General features: G+C 42.1%; 1 protein-coding gene and 1 long non-coding RNA gene across 4 annotated transcripts in view; one reads left to right on the top strand and one right to left on the bottom strand.

Annotated features, from left to right (window-relative positions):
- Positions 1-10,235: 10,235 nt before the first annotated feature.
- On the bottom strand, positions 10,236-11,720 carry LOC117225079 (uncharacterized). Its single transcript, XR_004491406.2, has 2 exons — positions 11,162-11,720; positions 10,236-10,546 (listed from the first exon to the last, which is right to left on the bottom strand). It is a non-coding gene; the product is annotated as an uncharacterized LOC117225079 (long non-coding RNA).
- toy (paired box 6 protein twin of eyeless) overlaps positions 11,706-20,549 on the top strand; it is a 98,673-nt gene continuing 89,829 nt past the window's right edge. For 2 of the 3 annotated variants that reach the window (XR_013034154.1, XM_033478395.2), the window contains exon 1: positions 11,708-12,580. The gene's annotated coding sequence lies outside the window, so the exon portion shown is untranslated. Of the gene's footprint in view, positions 12,581-20,549 lie in introns of all 3 variants that reach the window. The other variant, XM_033478397.2, reaches the window with a different exon arrangement.

Here is a 20,549-nt window from a genome sequence, read left to right as displayed (position 1 = left end):
AGCATGCAAGCACAACAAAACCTACGTTTTGATAGACATTTGGTAATTGAATCTGGTTCGCTGCTTTGGAGCAAGTTTCATCCGAAATTACATGTTTCCGAAATTTATTTATCGACAGCAATAATTACACTGCGGATCTTCGTGCAAGATAAAATGTTTACGCGCAATTTGCTTGAAAATGGAAATACAGGAAAACTGTTGCTAATAAGTCTCATGCTAATAATTTTAACTGTTTAAAAAGAACATACCCACACCTTTACACTCTTTCAATGTTTTACTGTTTTAATGTTGTCATAATGATATTTTATCCGAAGCCAATGAATATGGAAGACAACGAAATATTTATAACATTCGTAGTTTAACTCTTTCATATGCTACGGGTACATTAAATTATAAAAAAAAGACACTTTCAAACCGTACAGTCTTTATTAAGTTCGAAACTGTGTTCAATTTTCTATGCCTAAACTCGAACGTCTACCTCGAGGGAATCAAATGACTTAGTTTTTCCCCTCTCGAGGGAATCAACTTTTCCTTTAGCAATTGAGTGAGAATAAATTTAGAAATTGATTTACGGTTCTCCGATGACACATATAGATGAAAATGTTTGTGTGTTACGGGGTTCAAAATAATCTATGATTTTGCTGACTATTTCATAAGAATATAGAAGTTATTAATATATATTATTATATATATTATTATTATAATTGTATCTTTTATATATATATATTAATATTATTAATAATAAATAATATAATATAATGAATTAATAACATTAATGTATATATGAAATAAAGAAGTTGTACACAAATTACTCGAAAACCGTTTCTTCTATAGAAAAATGGTTCACTGGAATCGTGCAACGCTGATATAATTAATATTTTGATATATTGCTTTTTTATCGAGATTTGATTTTTACCGAGTTATTGATTAACTTATGTTCGATGTAGAAGATGCTCAAATGTGCTGCTTGTTGACAAACACGTATTTTCAAAGTGACCATCAAATCTCGATAAGAAAGTAATATAGAAATAAATGAATTGTATCGACGTATACGCCATTTAAATTGTTTGAAACATTCTTCAATAGAAGAAACGATTTTAAAGTAATTCAGATCTTGGCGAGCCACCCTGTATACCGTAAGAACTTATGCGGACCATGAAACTGAGCATAATCCGAAAATTAAAAGAATTTACTGTTTTGAAAATAATCTCTGACATCATTCCGCTGAAAGGGACCAGCATACTATCCCTGTATCATTTCGCCGACTATATATTCCACGTTCGTAACCAGATGCGCTTTTTCGAGTGCCCGAGCCGGCTTGTAATCGCGTTTTTCAATAAATGCGTTTCGTTCCGGGCTGCGTTATATCTGTGGGATCGTGGATGCTCGGAACCTGGAAATGGGCAATCTATTGTTTACGCGGATAATCTTATTAATGGTACGTTAATCTCTGTGTCCCACCCCTCTCCGCGTTCAAACAGCCACGTTGCAGTTCGTTAACTTAATGGTTATTATTAGGATGAAACACAACTCGTAAACGCTCCCTGCGCAATCCGGATAAGCCGAGAGGCAATAAAGAGAGAATTGTAAATGCCTCGGTTGAAAATGTTGCCAACAATACAGCGACCTCCGGAACGGTTCCATTCGCGTTAATCGTTCAAATAATACCGGTGAATATGAAATTCGTCTAGTGGGAAACATTGATACGTGCCGCGTTTTATTCGCGGCAACGGGACCGTGCGACGCAGAAATATCTTTCGACTTTAGTTTCGCTGTACGCGTATGTATACATGGCCGCGGTTTAATAGAACCTTGCATTCTGATGTCAAGAATATCATTGCCTAAAGGCAAATTGCCTGAAACGCATTGTTCACAACAGAGAAACGCATAGACTTTATTTATATTCCGATTGAATAATAATCGAGCATTCTACAGACGATATTAGCAATTTGTTACTATTTCTATATAATACACATTTGTTAACCCTTAATTACAGACACGGAGTCTGACAGACTCTACCGTTAATATTATTGCTTGTTAATATTAATGCGTTTTCTTTTTTGCGTAAGTTTTAGACTTCTGCGTGTGATTATGAAATATTTTGCAATAAAAATATACAATACATGTTGTATTTAATTTCTATCTAAAAATTACTATCATATTCATTTCACAAATAATATATCTTAGCAAGGGAGAGTTAATATATATTTTTATGAATATTTATGTGAAATAAAAAATAATTTTGTCAACACGTTTCGAGAGTAAAGAATTTAGAGATTCATTGAACAAATTAGAATTAATTTAATTCAGCCTGGTGATTAAGTAACTCCGTTATTCGAACACCTTTTCTTTCGACCGATTCGAATAACGAAGATTCTATTCTAATCGTACAGTCTCTAACGTCTTCATTAATTGTTTAGAAATATTTAAACTTATTTATCAGGTAACGAGTAAACGAATAAAGAAGATGCAAAAGCTTGTTAATAATATTTGCGAATGGTCTTCCACGTTTTACGGACAAACCTAGTTTACCAAACATTTCGAATTTGAAATTCGTTTTCGTTCAGTTAAAATACAGTCTTTTATTTGTTGTTTTGTTCGATGTGTTACAGGTGGACTTTTTGCAATGAAATCATTCGATGCAGCCGAAGTGTGACATTTAAATACCGCGTGGATCAGTGAGGTTCGAATGGTTTGTGGTATCGTTGCCGTAACGAGAGCACGGCACTTGTCGGTTTTGACTTTAACTTGGTAAATCCAATTGTACGCGATGGATAAGCTGAAAGGTACACGATAGGCGTGACGAAAGAGAGACGGCCCGAAATTCTGACAACGATGTGACTGTTACACGTTTCACGGAAGCTATCTAATCCTATCGGTAGGAACGGATCGCTAGGATCGACGAACGGAGTGTAGTCGTTTTTCCTTCAACGGACTCTTTAATTAATTGTTGAAAAGCGCAAATTTGTTAATGAGGTGTGGAGGTATTTGTGAACAATAAGCATTATCGTGGGATCAAAAATGATTCTGTTCTGTTTATCTTAATTGTCGGACACTGTACTGGCAGAGAAACAAATCACTCGTCTTCTTGCGAATTTAACAATTTTAATGATTAGACCGTGGATTTAATTTATTTATGGAAAAACCGAGCTAGTGAAACTTAAAACAATTGGATGATTAAAGAAAAAGGAAGCCAATATATTATTGTGAATCTATTAACATTAAAACTAACATGACGATAAAAAATAATTGATTTCACATTGTTATTTTAAAATTGTTTGTTTTTAAAAATGATTGTTCATTTAAAAATTGTTGGAATTATAAAAACACTTTCGTAGAAAATAATTGAACAAGTTTCTTAAGAGAGAGTCGAGCGTGCATTGTAATGAATATAGCGAAGTGTTTAAATAAATATCGTCCTGTTGCTTCCATATTTCACCTATTCACTACAATATAATATCGTTTTTTTTTAGGGATAAGCTACTGAAATCATGTAACCTAATGAATTTAAATGTAAATCTGGCGAAAAATTGATTCTTTGATACATAAATAAAGAACGAGAAACATAAAAAAAGATTTTGTTTTAGATGAAATATGACCCGGCTTCGGCTTTCGTCCAACCATTATATCCTTAGTCATCCTACGGTTAAAAGGGCTAAAGGAAGCAAGAACTTTCCACTTGTTTATTTCTCGCAGCTAATACAGACAATTTTTTTGCATAAAATATTGCAGCCTATTAATGAGTAATCCATGGTATTATATTTGTTACAAAAAAACTCGTGATAAAGTAAAATTATTAATTTTATTAATTTCATTAATTTCTTTTTAGCCGAAATAAAATTCTACTTCTTTGCCATCAATTCCTAATCATCGGAGTAAATGTAGGTACTCAATAAATATTAATTTTCGTTTCACTTTTCTAATCAGCGTGAAAGAAATCGTAGAGAAAGTGTTTGTTAAAATCAAACGTCTTTCAGTTTGCAATATGATGTAATTAAAACTGCATATTAATTAACCCCTTAACGCGCAGAAACGTATTAACACGGGCGTGCAAAACCGGCCAAAATGTGCAGACCCGTATATATACGGTCGGCGTCGCAACTTATGTTATGTTACCTATATTAATTGAAAAACAGTACGATGGGTACAAAATTCGATCTGCAATGCGATTCAATATTCACTATAATTATTTATCCACTATTTTTATTGAATTTTTAGTAATCTTTGCATTTTTTTTACATATTTATTGAAATTAAGGTCCAAATATGTATTTTCTTAGATAAAAAAAATTGATTTTTTTTGGTCGGTTTTTTTTTTTAAATTGTGCATTAAGGGGTTAAGTATTGTATATAGTCTTTTTCTTTAACTGTGCCAGGAACTTTGTTGCACTGGCTTCGCCACTTTTCACTTGTTTATAGGAATGTTCACAGAAAATTTGGACACCGCGTGTGCGCAATAGTTTCGTAACTCTGTGGCTGCGCCCTCAAAGCCAATAGGAAGCTACGCGTAAAGTGGGTGTTCACTTGTGGGATTAACCACCGAAATAAATGAGAAGTGTCACTCAAACGTCCGAACATAATTACACAGGTACATCTATCCGCTACTCACCTACCCGTTCTATTCTAATCTGGTTATCTGGTAATCGACCGACTAACTCGCCCGTTTCATCGTCTTCCTCATTCTATGCATATAATTCTGTATTCTTTTCTTTCGGATCTTGGTCATTTTCGACACAATCGAGCGTCTAGCTCTTTCGTATGTGTTTGGTAGAGTTTACAGGTTCATGTGTGATTGATAAAATGTGCAGGTATACGAAATATACGAATTGATGTGTACGAAAATTTATTTATTTATTTATCTATATATAGCAAACATTATATAAAATGGTAAGGTGTGCATACTTATTACCTACAAGAGAGAGAGAGAGAGAGAGAGAGAGAGAGAGAGAGAGAGAGAGAGAGAGAGAGAGAGATGTTGCAAAGGCATTTATGCTTAAGGAATAACAGAATCAAGTTGAAAAGATCTATTGTTACTTGTTCATGGTTTCTAGCAATATTTATCTAATGTCTTGGAAAAAAGTTTTTGTGATTAAACGATGCATATTAAAAATTGTATAAGTTTCCTCAGACTAGAATTTATTCAAAAATCGAATTAGTCATCTTCTAAAATATATTCCTTTCTTTCCAAATTCTGTTGACACAATCTATGACTAGCAGTTATTGAAAAAGTATTTTTGTATTATGTTCTCTTACAATCATTAAATACTTATTTCACGAAATGAACAATAATTTAAGGTTTACAGTAAAATAACTCACTTTATCCTTTCTAGAGTGACAAATGTCGTTGTTCATTAAATTCAAATCGAAAAGTTCATCAGCTGTTTGATTAGAGCAGAGTTAGGTAAACGGTTAGCTCGAAACTGCCAAAGCTGATTACTCGTACGAGTCAGTTTTAATGAGTCTACAGGTAGATTCAAACTCGATCAAGTCTACCGTGGAGCTACAAGTAGTATTGCACTACAATGAATCCACCTCATATAAATCTACTCGAGAAGTTGCGTGTCAGTGAATCGCCCTATAAAGAATCAAAGTTGTCTTTCGAGATAATTTGCGAGTTGAACACTGCCATAAATGTTGCTACTGTCTGTATGAACACGTTAAGCGCCGAAAATCATCCCCCAAAATTCCCACAAAATCGAAATAATTTAATTAATGCAGTTAAAAATTATCATAGTGGATGGTATTTGATCTCTTTTGCTTTCTAAACATTCTAGTAAGATTCAGTTTGTCCGAATCTATTGCAATATAAATTAATTTTGAAAACTAATTAAAAAAATTAGCGTCACCTAAATGTGAGCGACGCGGCACTGAACGTGTTAAACGAATCTGATTAAATAGGTTTCCTTCACAGACCATGGACAATAGAAACTGCAGATTTTATGCATTTATTGAAAGATTTAAAAAAATAAAAAGTGTTGATGTATTAATTTCAACTGATTACAATTATTTAAGAGAGACAAAAAATTGCACTTGCCTCCTACGACTTGCAACTGATACAGATAATTTTTAGTTTGCATTACATATTAGAATATTTTTGATCTCGATATTCGATTCGCTAATCAGCGGAAGAGCTGTTGATGGCGAAAGCCCTACACGGACTCGATTCGACAGTAACTATCATAGCAACTGACAAGTAAAATCATTTTCATTTCCAAGTTAAATTTACATTTATATTTTTTTTTATAAATTCCACGTTTTCCAATCAATGCAGTCATAGAGCGTTTCTTCCAATAACTTTTTTCTTCTCTGCACATATTACAATAAAAGTCAGGTATCGAATATACTCCTACACGATTTTCGTAATAAATTAATTAGGTAATAGTCACATTAAGCCTCATTCATCGACACAGTTCGACAGGCATTCGTATCTCCGCTGCTCGTACAATTATTTCTCACTTTTAAAGAACTCGCGTAAATTGTTTGTTCGTAGACGACACGAGTTTTTTTATCATTCTGTCAGGTTATTTAGAGACAAATTAATTTAAATATATATTTTCTGGAGATAAATTAAATTGATTAAATGGAAGCCTGATGAATGGTGATGAACGGTTCGAAAATTATAAGATTCCCATAATAAATTCACTCAGCTCGCTACAAACTATCGAAACATATTGTTGCACGAAAATTATCCCCACGAGTAAGCACGCAATAAGCGGTCTGAATAATTATAGTGAAAGTGCGCTTTCGAGTTTCAGCATCGGAAAGACGTGAAATTCGATCGGTGCACGGGCCAGGCGTAATTCTCGGTATCGATTAAACGCGGTCACCATCGTGGTTTAATCTTCTGCGCTCGACGTCGTATCCTCCGTCGCGGCTGGTCCTCGACGCTCGCCGTTTTTCCGACGCGAACCTCCGGCGAAAAACTGTCTGCCGGACGACGACGTCTCGGACGACGAGGGCCGCGACGGAACTTTTGTTGAATGGGCCGCGCACACACGCCGGCCCTCGGGGCTCATCTATTCTCCGGCAATTACCCACGGATCGTTGATTAATTGCACACTCGGTCGAGTACACGTATTTAGTGTCGGTAGTGAGATCGGCCGTCCTTGGCCGGCGAGTCTTCAGTGTTCTTCTCTCGTAAAGTTCGGGTGTCGTGTGACCATTCACGTGTGCCGAAACCAACGGAGTGCTGGTCCGTGGCTTTTTAACTAAACAGGGTCTGTTTAAGGAAAAAAAACGGGATGTCGCGGACGGAACCCCGATATTCTGTGAGCGAAAGGGAGCTCCGACGACAGGACGGGGGCTGCTTACTTTCTTCTAAACACCGCCGAACGCAGTGCTGTGGCTGTAAGCAAAAACGCCGCAAGTCAGAATTTCGAAAAATTTTAATTTACGCATTAATCCTTTGCAGTCGAAGCTATTTCAATTCGAACTCCGAATCATGATTTCTGATGTACAAAAATTTAAATAGTATAATTTATTGCGATTTATGCGTATGAGATTGAGGCAATTGGCAAGTACAATGCAAATTTAACAGTTTTTCTTTTAAATATAAACGAGTCTGACGCTCTTACAATGATTTTGAAAAATAGTATACTGATTTTTAGTGGCGCATCAGAGTCGCCACTCGAGTGTAAAGGGTTAATTGAACTGTAGCACACAGGATTTACGTATTTACCAGAGAAAGAGATTATGAAAACAAATTCGATAAGCTCATGAGAATTATGCAAATTGAACACGGAGCATCAGTGATCAGAGCTTTCAGCGGCGATATTTCGGAAGTGGAAACATGTGACGTGCGGCGTTCTTCCCGACAGCCATAGAATTGACAAATAAACGAAAACAATCGCGGATAAATATTGCGCCTAAAATATGAGGAAATAAACCGTCATTCTGAGAGCTAGTTGCGGACCGTTTGTCGAGCTCAGTCTAATTTATAATTTATGATCAAAGGACATCGACCAGAACACTAATCGTTGAAAGTTTTATTGTGGATTCGAGATTTTATACTTTTGCTAAGATCCTCTTCTACGCTTTATTACCACTCTAGTTGCACGCATGCTAACAATGCGATACTCGTCTTGAACACTCATACCTACATGCGATGCGTATACACATACAAATGTCAGTGACAAGTGTCGTCGATATAGTCCGATCCAGATTCACCGATTTATAATTGTATCTATATTTCTTCACACTAAAATCTAAGATCTTTTCATGTATGCATGTTATATATTCATCCGTTCCATCTAGGCGACGATTTAAACGCAATATTGTTGAAATTCGAGTTAAAAGAATGGGAATTTTCTCGTTAACTTGAAAATGACGCCGTTTATATACAATTATTAATCTTCGTACGCTCCTCAGTTGCATAAAATATACTCGAAATGTTACAGTACAAAAGAGGTAAATTTTACAACGCAGACAAGGACACATTAAACGTAAGAGCAGAATGTATATAAAAAAGAAGACAGATGAAAGATGGTTAAGTCTGTGTTTAATTCCCATTTTAGTATTTTATCAACTGGCTTTTTTTTAAAGGAAGAAACTCAAGCAATATTTTCCTCCCTTTTCCCGCTCACTTTGTAGATGTTTAACCCTTTGCAGTATGATTCCTTTTACGTTGATTGTTCATCGTTAATAAACTCTCGGGTAGAACGAGACAATCTTTGTTATTTGTATTTCTTCATTCATTTTTATTCCTGGATTTTGATAGCAGAGGAATCTGTTTCGATGCGGAGAGAAGAATTTGTTACAGCGCAAGGGGTTAACCCTTTGCACTCGAGCAGCGATTCCGAGGCGCCCCGGAAAATTGCTCCGTCATTTTTGCAAACGGCTTTTACGTTATTTAACTGGTTCGCGTTTAACACTAAATTTACGGAGCACAAAATAGCTGTTTTACATTAGTTGATAAAAGTAACAATAAGACATTTATTCTGATTTTTAATAAGTGTTATTGTAACATTTGCCGTAGGTAACATATAAATTGAATAAATAACTCATAAATGTCTCTTTACGACATGAATAATCGCAATAATTAAAAAATTAGTGACCCGTCATTTTAACGGGTTCCGTAAATCTAGTGTTAAGGAACCGTTGAAACTGCGAGTATTGTATTTTACCTATAGGCTCGATTTCTTGCGCATAAATTGCAATAAATCGTACGAATACTATAGATCGGAGAACACGGTTTGCATTTCGAATTAAAGTAGTTTCGATTGCAAAGGGTTAAACTTGAGATACACGTACGTTTACAGACATCTAATTCGCCGATCGACATCGCGGAGCGCACTCGGTAGAATACCGTACAATTGGACGAATAAGAACCGTAAAAGTGAACGCAGCGATTTGGTGCATGCTCGCGTAGCGATTGGTCCGGTTTAATTCTGCCGGTGCTTAATAAACAGGAAACGTCGGCGCACGAAACGCACGAGGCAAACAATTATGAATATTCAATATCATTAACGAGCAAAAGGAAGAAGAGGCGGAACGGTAGAAGGCTGGGTGGAAAAAGAAGCCGTTCATTATACACGGTAATTAATATTAAATCGACTATTCATCACGGCGACTGGTTCTCGATGAATAATGCGGAAACGAAGGGTGACGATTGGCGGGAAAAATCGAGCTACGCACGACTGTCGCCTCGGGCGCAAAAATAATTAGCGAACGGAGACGCGATAATATTTTTCTTTTTTCGACCCCGCGAACCTCGCCGAATGGGAAGAACAATCGGTAATATTTGTATCGGGAATGCACACGGATGAAACAGAGACTGTTTCCCGTGACCCATTATAGTTTGCACCCTGTGTCCCGTAGCCATCATTAATAATGTTTCATCGTTCCCGCTCGCTCTCTCCCCCTTCGTCTCATTTTTTTCTGCTCGTTGGTAAATGTGAACGCTCTCGAATTAGCGCTTCGACAGCCGTTTCAAACGAGTATTAAACGCGCAGGTAATTGGAACATAATTGGAGCCACCTGTTCCGTGCAGCCCTGCAAAGGATATCAACTTCCCGAGTCTACGACGGCGTCGCTACTAGCAAAGAAGTTCGGACAATTATTTTCACGCGTGCCTCCGTACATTCTCCTAACGATCCCACGTTACGTGCAACGACGTACAAAGTTCAGCATGTTCGGGCAACAATAGATAATTAACAGACACTTCGTTCGCTTTTTTTTCTTGCGGCAGCTAATAGGATTGCTCTCGGAGAGGGGTTGCTCGGAAAATAAACACACAGATTTTGCTCGAAGAAATGTTTATTTTTAGTGTCGACAGTACTTGTTCGTTTCGTTTAATATCGTCTTCGGAGTATCGGTAATATTAAAACAGAAATTTACAGTTTCATCGTCGACGTCCACCAAGATTCTCGCGATGGCTGACCGACTCCGTGTCTCATTCCTCGTTCCTCGACCTGTGTCTACACGTTCGTCTTCACTTGCCAAACAACCCCAGCGGTAAAGACGTGAGCGCACAGTCTCGGGAACATGGCGGACCGAGTCCGATGCTATTCCGAAACTGCAGTAGAAACGGTGGCTCGTAAACAAATTAGCTGGACAAACAACGAAGCAACCATTCAGCCATGGTACAACGCGTGCAACGTATTCGCACACAGTGCATGAACATGCGCGCGGGCGCGCGCGTCGCCCGGCGACCAAATTTTTTCACCCTCGCGTCTTCGACCCTCGATCATGGTCGCTGCGTACCGCGAAATAGTGCACGCGCGCGCCAGCGTAATTTCGAAATCTCGGCGAACGTCGCGCCGTCAAAGCCGACAAGAAAAACGCATGCATGAGAAACAATGGCAACAAGGGCCGGCGAGGTTGTTTAGAGGAACAAGTACATGGAGAAAGGCGCATCGGGTGAACGCGGAGGAAAGAGAGACAGGGATGGAGGAAAAAGAGGTGGAAGAAGAAGAGCGAAATAAAGGGCCGAAGTGCAACACACGTTCGTCCATACGAGATTCTTCCGTGCACTCCGCCGCAGCGTACACGCGCGCAGTCGTGCACGCGCAAGTACACGCACACGCACACGCACAGGCAATCGCACACGCAAACACGCACGCACGTAGCCACGTATCCGACACACGTGAACGGAACGCACAATCACACACGCATACGTACGGATCGCACAATCACACGCGCATACGTACGGATCGTCGACTTACCTCTTGGCGCAGAAATTCGAGCGGCCAGCCGAACGAAGGCAGAGAAAAGAGGCAGGCGGATGACGACGACGACGGCCACGACGGCGTTGCGTGCGAGAGTGGAGTCGCGACGCCGGGCGTCGGCGTGCGTCGAACGGGCACCGCGCCGCGAAAACAATGGCGTCCCGTCGCGCGGTCCAACGGTAAAGGGAGCCGCCTCCGCGAGGCTCCGCCCATCGGGACCGTTCCGGCCTGTTCTTGGTCGTCTCGGAGCGTTGTGCCGAGGCGCGAACGCCGCTTTAACAGTTACGCCGGTGCGCGCTGTCACTGTCGTTCCTGCACCACTGCCGCCGCTGCCCCCACTCCACGCCGGCGGGTTCGACGCGGAACGAGCAGAGGGAATCCGACCACACCGGTCGTGGTGCCGTGGCTCCACCCAGATGCACGCTTAACACGGAAGTCCGGACGTTGGTGGGGGGGCCCGGGTAGGGGGGACGTAGCTCGTCGCTCTCGAAGCCAGCTCGTCGTCCGACGAATTTGCCCGGAGGGGCTACACGGCTGCCTTCGACGGGCTAGCTGGGCCGTGCGACGGAAAGGGACAGCTTAGCGAGAGCAGTCATAGGCGGAGGAAGAGAGAGGGGGATAGAGAGAGAAATAAAGAAAGACGGAGCGTGGGGACCGGCCCGATAGAGGGAGATCGTATACAAGGGACGGTAGTAAGGGGTGGGGGTGACGAAATCGTGCGGCAGGGATCTTCGCATGAAGGAAGGCAGACTCTGGTGGTCAATCGGGCGCCGCGCACCGCAGCAGTGACGCGTCACTGCACCCCTGTTTTCGAGTTGCACGTGTTTCTTTCCTCTTGACCGACGCTCTCTCACGTTCGATTCCTCCTTCTCTCGTTTCCTTGGTCAGCTCGACGCGATTACCACCGCTGTACACCGAATAAGCGTGACGCCCGACCGGAAAAACACCGTTCCCCCCCGTTCTTCGTTGATGGCAAAAGGTGTCGTTTCGTTACCGCGACACCTTCTTCGTTCATTCACGTTACGCGAACGTCAACCGTCAGTCCATCGGAGGGCCTGTACAACCGCATACACGCCGCCGCTTGTGCCCGATATCTGGCCGGCCCTCCTCCGGATCATCGTAGATCCGAAAACCGACGACGCTCCAGTGTGAATTCCGTGACGAGCACGCGCCGCTCACGTTAAACTGTGCATTCTCAGTGATATCAGTGAGACTCGTTCGCCGGAGATACCCGGTTCCGATCGTCTTGCTCCCGGCAAGTAACCGGCTACCGCCGAGAGAGGATCGTTAACCAGCAACCGCTTGGCCGCGCCGAGCTGCAAAAGTGCTGTGAACGTCGCGCGGAAGACACGCAGCTGCGGATTGTGCTTTTAGCTGGTGATTGGACCCGGCCTGACCACGGCCATTCTCGACACGGTACGTTCTTTTTCAATCTCCAATCGGACCGAAAATCACGCCCCAGTGGATGCAAGTTTCGATCGTTCTGTTTAGGCGAGAAAGGATTAGGTGTCTACGTATCGTCTCAGTGATTCGAATCCGCGCCCTTTTCGCGCTCGTTCGTAAGGGTACGTTGCACAGTATACGCTGAGCACGAGTCACGCGTTTCGTACCTACAGATATTTGTAAGAATCGAGATGCTCGGAACGCGCGCGCGTACGCCGTTGTTTGCTTGCCGGCGCGTAGATAGTGCAATCGGATAACAATTATCGGAAGTGTAGTTCCGTAAGTATGCGGAACGGTCGGTTCCGCCGGCAACAGATCGCGATTTTGACGTACTAGACCCACGTAGAATTTTGTCTTTGGTGCCTCATTTTAGTGTTGTTACATTCTATGGTAACGCGAGGACTAAATCATTCGCCAATCAGAAACGAATTTCACTAGAATTGTGCGTTGAAAATTACCGTCGCGTCGGCTGGTCGAGAGCTCGAGCGCTTATTCGCGCTGTCATAACGAAAGTACGTTCTGTTTTCACGTATTATCCGTTTTGCTGTATACGTTTTGTTACAATTTCGTGGCTCGGAGAGTGACTCCGACGTGTTCGCCATTTCTAGCTTGTAACGTCTTTGTGTGCTCCGTGTTTGAATTTCGGTAATCAGACTCGCTCTAGCAAAACACGGTGGAGCCCTTCTCGAATTAATGATAAAAAAAAACGAAGAAAATTTAATGTAGAGAGGCTGCGAAAAGGATAGAATTTTAAGAAAAAAAAGAAGAGAGAAAGGTAAATTCCTCGAGCAAAATAATTTCACGTAAAGTGTACTTGCGCCGTTGTATCATTCCCTCGTTTCTCGTTGAATCGAATCACATTTTTTCCCGTTACGGGTCAGAGTGCCGTCGGCCGCGGGAGACTGTAATGAACCCGGCTAGACGTAATAAGTGGAAAGCCCGGGTAGCTCGACGCTTAGTGACAAATTGTTGCTTCCACAATGGCGCTGTTGACGCTCCAATATCTCATTGTGATCGCGAAAAAAAAACGCTGTCAGTGGAAAGTGAATTGCATCGGATTTATTTCGCGGTGGGACGCGATTAAATAACAGAGGAGCCCCGGTACTGTGCCAAAAAATTCACCGAGTGTCCGAGGTATTGTACGTTCCACGAACGAGACGGGGTATTCTTTTCGAACAGTTTACCGAAAAATTGGCACGCTCCGGCACGCCGCATACAGAAGATGATTCCTGTCGGGGCTTTCGAACGATCTCAAACTTGCAAACCGAACCGTTCTCCGTCGGTAACGCAGTTCACGAGATGCGGCGGCTTTTTGTTAAATTGCAAATGAGACAATAGGTCGTGTGAGCCCGACGAAAACAACGTTTTCCTTGCTCGCCTCTCTGTCGTTTTTAACCGGAACATGAAAATCGAATGGATCGGTTCTGGGAAATCTACGGAGGGGCTTCTACATTCCCCCCCTGTTCCGGGCTGATTGGGCTTCCGTCGGCGATATTTTCATCTCATTATACTTTCAACATTTCGGAACGGAGGCTGAGCGAGTATATTTCGACCGAATGAAACAAATTTCTCCTTTATGAATAATTTATACGCACCGTCGGCCGAATTAGGGATCGGGAGAGCCGAGGCCGAGGTACGGCGGGTCACGTACGCGAACACCTGTCCGCTTTTATTATTTTTACACGGACAGAGAGGAAAAGAAACATCGCGCTCATTGAAAGTGATACAATCTCGGAAAATAACAGATGTCTCCTCGTTGCCCGAGTGCTCGGCAAAGAAAGCCTCCGTGAGTACCTCGGGAGATTTCACGGTAAGCCCTTTGTTGTACTTGAACCGCTCGAGGGCGACGAGACGACCGGCGGTCCTCGTACAGAAAATTCACCGATTCTCGAATTATTTACTAATTCCGTGCACCTTTCCCGTCGTTCTTTTCCGTTGAATTACGACGACGAAAACGGAAATTAATCCTCCGGCTCGGCTGGCATCGCGAGCCGCCGCCTGGCCGAACAAAAAAAATCCCGCGTTCAGCTCGCGGGCATTCGCTAAAGACGCCGAGATCGAGATTACGAGATCGTTCCGCGCGTGTTTAGTGTTGCACTCTTGTACTCGGACGCGTCGAATTAACTACCGACATAGATATTGTTTAGTCTAACGAGTTGTAGCGGAATCGAGATCCTATCGCAACGGCTGTCGGCATACAAAATCTCGCAGGCTCGATCTTCGTTACCATTCTCCAGCTCAACGGTTGAGAATCATGGTACAAATGCCGTGATTTCGTCAGAAAGAATAATACCTCTTGCGTCTCGAGTTGTTTTCGTTGGTCGAAACTAATTTGACGATTTTCACGATCGGCGTCCTTTAACGCTGTTTCTACCGAAGCTGTCGGAAGAGAGACAATTTTTCATAATTTTTATTTAATATTATTTTTACGAAAGGGGTTAAGGGTCATCTTTTAATAATTTCTAAGAAAAATTATTTTCCATGTTCTATATAATCGTTAGACTACGGATTTTATGCATTCATGACGCGAAAACGAGCAAGTCATATTTCAAACTGAAAAGATTAAATGAATTTAAGAATATCAGCGTACTATTTTCTACCGATTAAGATTATTAAAAGAAGAATAACATTTATTTGCATTAAAAGAAGAATCAAATTTATTTGCATCGTCCATTTCGTACAATTGCGACAGACAATTTTTATTTGTCATAAAGATCCGCGGTCTAATAATCGCTTCTTTCGCTGTAGTCATTGCAAGATTAATTCGATAAATTGCATAATTCAAAATATTTGTAAAAATGGTATTAAAAAATTGGACGCGAGCTTCGTATTCGTGCAACGAAGACTGTCATTTCCGATTAGGAAACGCTGCTCTTAGTCGATCGCCAACGACAACGCAGAATTTGCTACATCCGTTTCACACGAGCTAGTAAAAATTGTATAAATGAAGAAACTCGCTGCAAGTGTAAAGAGGATCTTTATCGCGAATTAATAATTTATCTTTCATCGTGGAGCTTCTCGACCAAGACTCTGGTTGCATCTCTCGGCGCACAAAACGGTGTTCGACAATGGAAATATTTGTTAGCTCGGTATGAAGGAGATCGCGACGGAACGAGTAACGAGGCGATATTGTAAATGCGACGACAAATGGTGGACAAATTGGTAACGATTCAGCTATGTAGCCGGGACACCGTCCAAAGGATCCTTCTCCTTTTCAACAAAATTCCTCGAGACGATCCGACGTTCTTTGTCGCGCAGAGATGGGTTTCGCATGCTCTCGTCGAGAGATCGGCGTACAACTCTCCGTTCACTTCCGCAATCTGCATTCGCCGGACTTTAAATAGTGGAATAGCAATTTCGTCTTTATTTACCGTGCCACCTCGTCCGGAAATCGTCAGGCATTTGGTTAATGCACAAAAATCCCAGCGTCTTTAATGATCCCTCTTCGGCAGGTTCTTTGCGCGGCCGCCATTAACGAGGCCGCGGGATCGCAAGATTTCTCGTGGAAACGCTTTTGTCGAAAGGAAAAGTGTTCCCGCGTACCCGCTAATTGCAAATCGACCGTCGAGAATGTCGTTACACTGTCTGCCGTCGCTTTGAGGCCGCCTCGTTTATTTTTTTCTCTCCTCCCTTTTCAAACGTGTACCCCCTTCCCGGCCGTCGACGAAACGGTGCAGCCACGTAATTTTTCGTGCAAAACGCCACCGGAACGCGATATTAAGTAATTTAATGCGTGACAGCTTCTTCTAACCTCGCCGCAGACGACGAAGGAGCCGAGTAATTAGTAAACTTCGCGCGGGTTCGTTTAATTTCTACGAGGAAGTTTGAACTTCCCGCCTGTTTCACCCGCCTGGTCGCCACTGGCCCCGGTATAATGCATTTTATTCGATTTTCAATTGATTTCATCTGCGCATTAAATCTCGTAGCACATTTATTCTCCTTTAACCGAGTTTTGGATCGAACAAATTCGCGCAGAAAAGTTCGAACGGCGTGCACACGGTTCGCCGAAATCTAGAACGACGCGAAATTTTCTACGACCCTTCCGACGAAACGTCCATTATTTGTAATATTTTTTCCTCGAGGTCGTTCCAGTTGTCAACGGCAGGTAACCGATCGGGAAGTAATAAACTCGAGACGGAAGGTTCGTGTTACGTCGCATTCCTCGCCACCTTAATAAGCGTTTCTATTAGAGCCGCATTACGTTAAGTGGTCGCGCGCGTTATTTTTTTTTTTTTAGCGCGGATTCAAAGCGATCAGCGGGATAGTAGCCCGTAATCAGTCGGCTCGGTAACACAGCTTGCACATTTTGATCGACTCGAATCGTTTATGGGGTTCTCTCCTTTCTTTGTCCGCCCCCGCCCCCCACCCCTCGGTCCCCCGTGTTCGCGACGTTACCCACGACCACGATGAAAGGAGCTAATGATCTACGAACCGGGCCGAATGATAATTAACACTCGTCGTAACTGCGGCGTGATTAACTATGACGAACGAAAGCGACGGTGGAATGCGCGTAGGTGTACCGGCGCGGCGCTGCTGCCGCTGTTGTGAACTCGCCTTCGGTGGTATCTCGATCGCCAAAGAGGGTATTACTGTCGATGTAAACACCAATCTGACCACAAGAATGCCGGCCACGGGAGTTTAAATTACACGGCTGTTCGGGAAAGCTACTTGCCCGGACCGGAACGAACAATTTCGCGACGCTCGATCCCCGAACGTGTGCGCTTTTCGAAATCGTCGTCTTCGATATTCGTCCCCAACAATCTCGAGGTGCGATCCTTCCGAAATAAATGGCCCGGCTTCATTAACGCTAGGTTTACGGGGCACTGAAGACAACTATTTTACGTTACTATATGGTGATACTTTATACAATAATATTTTATACAGTTGCATTATTAATATAATATTTAATATATATTATAGATATATATGTATTATAAATATATATTATAGAATATATAATAAAAGTTCAGTCGGACTTTTAGCTACATTTATTGTAATATTCGTCCTAAGGTATAAATTTATTGAATAAATTCTTCATGAATGTCGCCAACATTCTTTGTTCGACACAATCTCAATAGTTACCGATTGCCTACAACTATAAAAACAATAAGCTGAAAAGCAATTGGGGAGAATTTACTGTAATTGTAAATGAAAAAATTTGAAATCCGTATATTGATTAACATTCAACTGTCTTCTACTATTATTTTTGGTTTCCATATATCTTTCATTTATACCCAATTAGAGTTTTGTATCTTGTACAAGATTCGCACGTTTTTTTATAGGATTGCCATCCGGAGACCGAATTAGTCAACGCTTTCTGTTTCCCGCTTCTTGCACGCGTAATCTTAGTGTTTCGGATTGTTCGTGCTGGGAGACCCGTTTTAAGAATTTTTGTGGCGGTAATGCGTGTTCTAGTGCGACCGACTGTGTGAAATAGAATCGGCGACTATGCCGTTAGGTTTGATTTCTTCTGTATCCGGTGAAATTAAAGTTAGCCCGAGGCGATGGAAGGGGGCGACGATTGAAAGAGAGAACGTCGAAAGTATATTCCGACAAGAGTTCGCAGGAGAACTCGGAAAACTGTATTCCGCCGGCGGCCCTAATTATTTTACAAGTGTTCACAACTGTTTACGGGAGTTTCTGACCGAATTTAACGTTGACCCTCTGTCCACCCTCGTGTACGGTGCACGTATAGTCAGGACCGCGAGGTTCAAGAGTAATGTGTCTCTACTTGCACAGGTCGGCGGACGTGCAAGCACGTAGGGCAAGTTAGCAAATTAGCCTTCGCCTATTTTCCGAGCGTAACGTGGATTTAACATTTAATTATTCGCGTATCAAATGCTAATAGAGGGAATTTTTAAAACGCGCGGGGAAACGCCCTGCCGAAAAGTTTTTGTTGCTTCTTTTGATCGTGACGGTGTTCCGGTGAATTCGGTGGATCGCGTACGACCAACATTGAGATGTTACGTTTCGTCGGCGATAAATTCGAGCGGAGACGCGATCAGCCACGACCGTAAAAAAATGGCCAGAAATATACCGGTGACACCGGGGATGTTTATTATTCGTCGTGGCGTTATTTATTTTCTGGGCGCACCTCGAACATTTGCTTTTGGCGAACCAGTTTCGACGGTGCCAATATTTGTCCCGTTTCGCGGACGATAATCCCCTGAATTATGTTCTTTGAAGCGGCGTCCGTTTGTACGCGTGAAAGGGCGCGTGAAAGAGCGTGCAGAAGTACGCGGGGATCAATCGAGTTTTCATGATTTACACATTGGCTTATGAAATCGCTCGCAACAATATCGAAGTTATTCCGACCGGGGCCGGTTTCGACGTTTCACGCGGAAACATTGATCAGCCTTTACGCGGATCCCGGGCCGACGGCTCGCGAAATTTAACCTTCTATTCCCTCCCGGCGGCGTTTCAAACGCGTGTTTAATGCATCGCGATTATGAATCCGACAGATTTATTGGACAACGAGCTCGTAACATTTCCCGTACATCCTGCGACGTTTTTAATTCATAACGTTGTCACGATTTATGACGGTTGCGCGCGGTCCTTGCGCTCCATCTTGAAGCAACGATCTACATAGAATCGAGGCTACCGAAGTGCGTTCGTTAATCATTATTCCGAGAAGAAGATTGCTTAGCGCGTTCGACAGTCATTCACGTTCGCGACCATCAATTTCTTTCGTTACTTGTTTTCGTTGCTTAAATAATTTATTAAATGCAACGTGTTTCTATTACGAAGTATTTAAACAATTTGGCGAAACAAAATTGTGTGGATATTACGCTCTGTATTGTAACTTAAAGAACGACAGGTACCAAAATTAATTTACTTATTTGTAACTATGAGATTGAGGATGTTAATCGCGCGTGTGTCAGTGATCGCGTGGACGTGCAAAGCTGCTGGAATTTTTCGAAATGGCGGAGGGCTAAGTTACAGATTTTATCCGGCGGTTGCGAAGACGTTGCTGTTTCACTCTTCTAATTCATCTAGTTTTATATGGTATTTCGTTAACAAGTCTGACAAAAAATAAATTTTCTATTAAGAAATTGGAACGATTAACTTGCAACAAGAAATGGACATTGTGAGCGAGAAATGAAGCGATGACATAAACGTGAACGACGATGCTCGTGCGCAATTTATTCATAGTTGTCATTACCGTCGAACGTATGCAGTGAATTAGAAGCAACATCGAAATGCGAGAATAGATTATTCTCTCGTATTTCACAGACACGGTTGTCCTCTGTGCATGATTTTCTTTCGCTACCATTGACAGTCTAGCACCTTCACCTTTCGGGACCTTCGAGTTACATTGTTCCAGTTATCGGTACGCATCGCATCCTCTATTATCGCATCCTCTTTTTAATTAATTAATTCCGACGGGAGTTAGAAATCGTAGGTCTTTCACAACAACATTCGCCGGCGTTCTTACGCTTGGCCAACAAATCCATTGTTCGCGAAACTCCGCAAGGTGACGAAATTGTTTTACTATTTTTTTTTTCTCTCTTTCTCTGTCCGCTCGATGATGAAACGGAACCTGTCGCCCGTACCTGTGCGTGTCGCGTGGAAATTCTAATAACCGAGCCATTGCACGCGCAAGCACGTGCAAAATTCGAGAAACGAGCGGCCGTGTACCTTTCCTGCGCGCGACAAATTGCGAGAACTCGCTGGAAATCAAGTTCGAGTGAAAGAAATCGCTCAAACGTGACATCCTCCATCAACGTTTAATCCTTCGGTCCACTTGGCACGCAATTCTTGTGCTCGCAGCGTTCGTGTTTCGTCGTAGTCGCGGAAATGAAGTTTTAACGAGGGACGCAGCGTCGGTGGGACACAAAACGTCCGCCAATATGGCGCCGTGCGAGCTGCAAAAACTGAATTCATTGAAACACTGTTAGCAAGATTTATTCCTTCGGTTTCGACAGCACGAAATATCGAATCA

The sequence above is a fragment of the Megalopta genalis genome, chromosome 9 (assembly GCF_051020955.1).
Source record: "Megalopta genalis isolate 19385.01 chromosome 9, iyMegGena1_principal, whole genome shotgun sequence".
In the NCBI taxonomy this organism is placed as follows: domain Eukaryota; kingdom Metazoa; phylum Arthropoda; class Insecta; order Hymenoptera; family Halictidae; genus Megalopta; species Megalopta genalis.
This window is presented reverse-complemented; position numbering and strand designations above follow the sequence as displayed.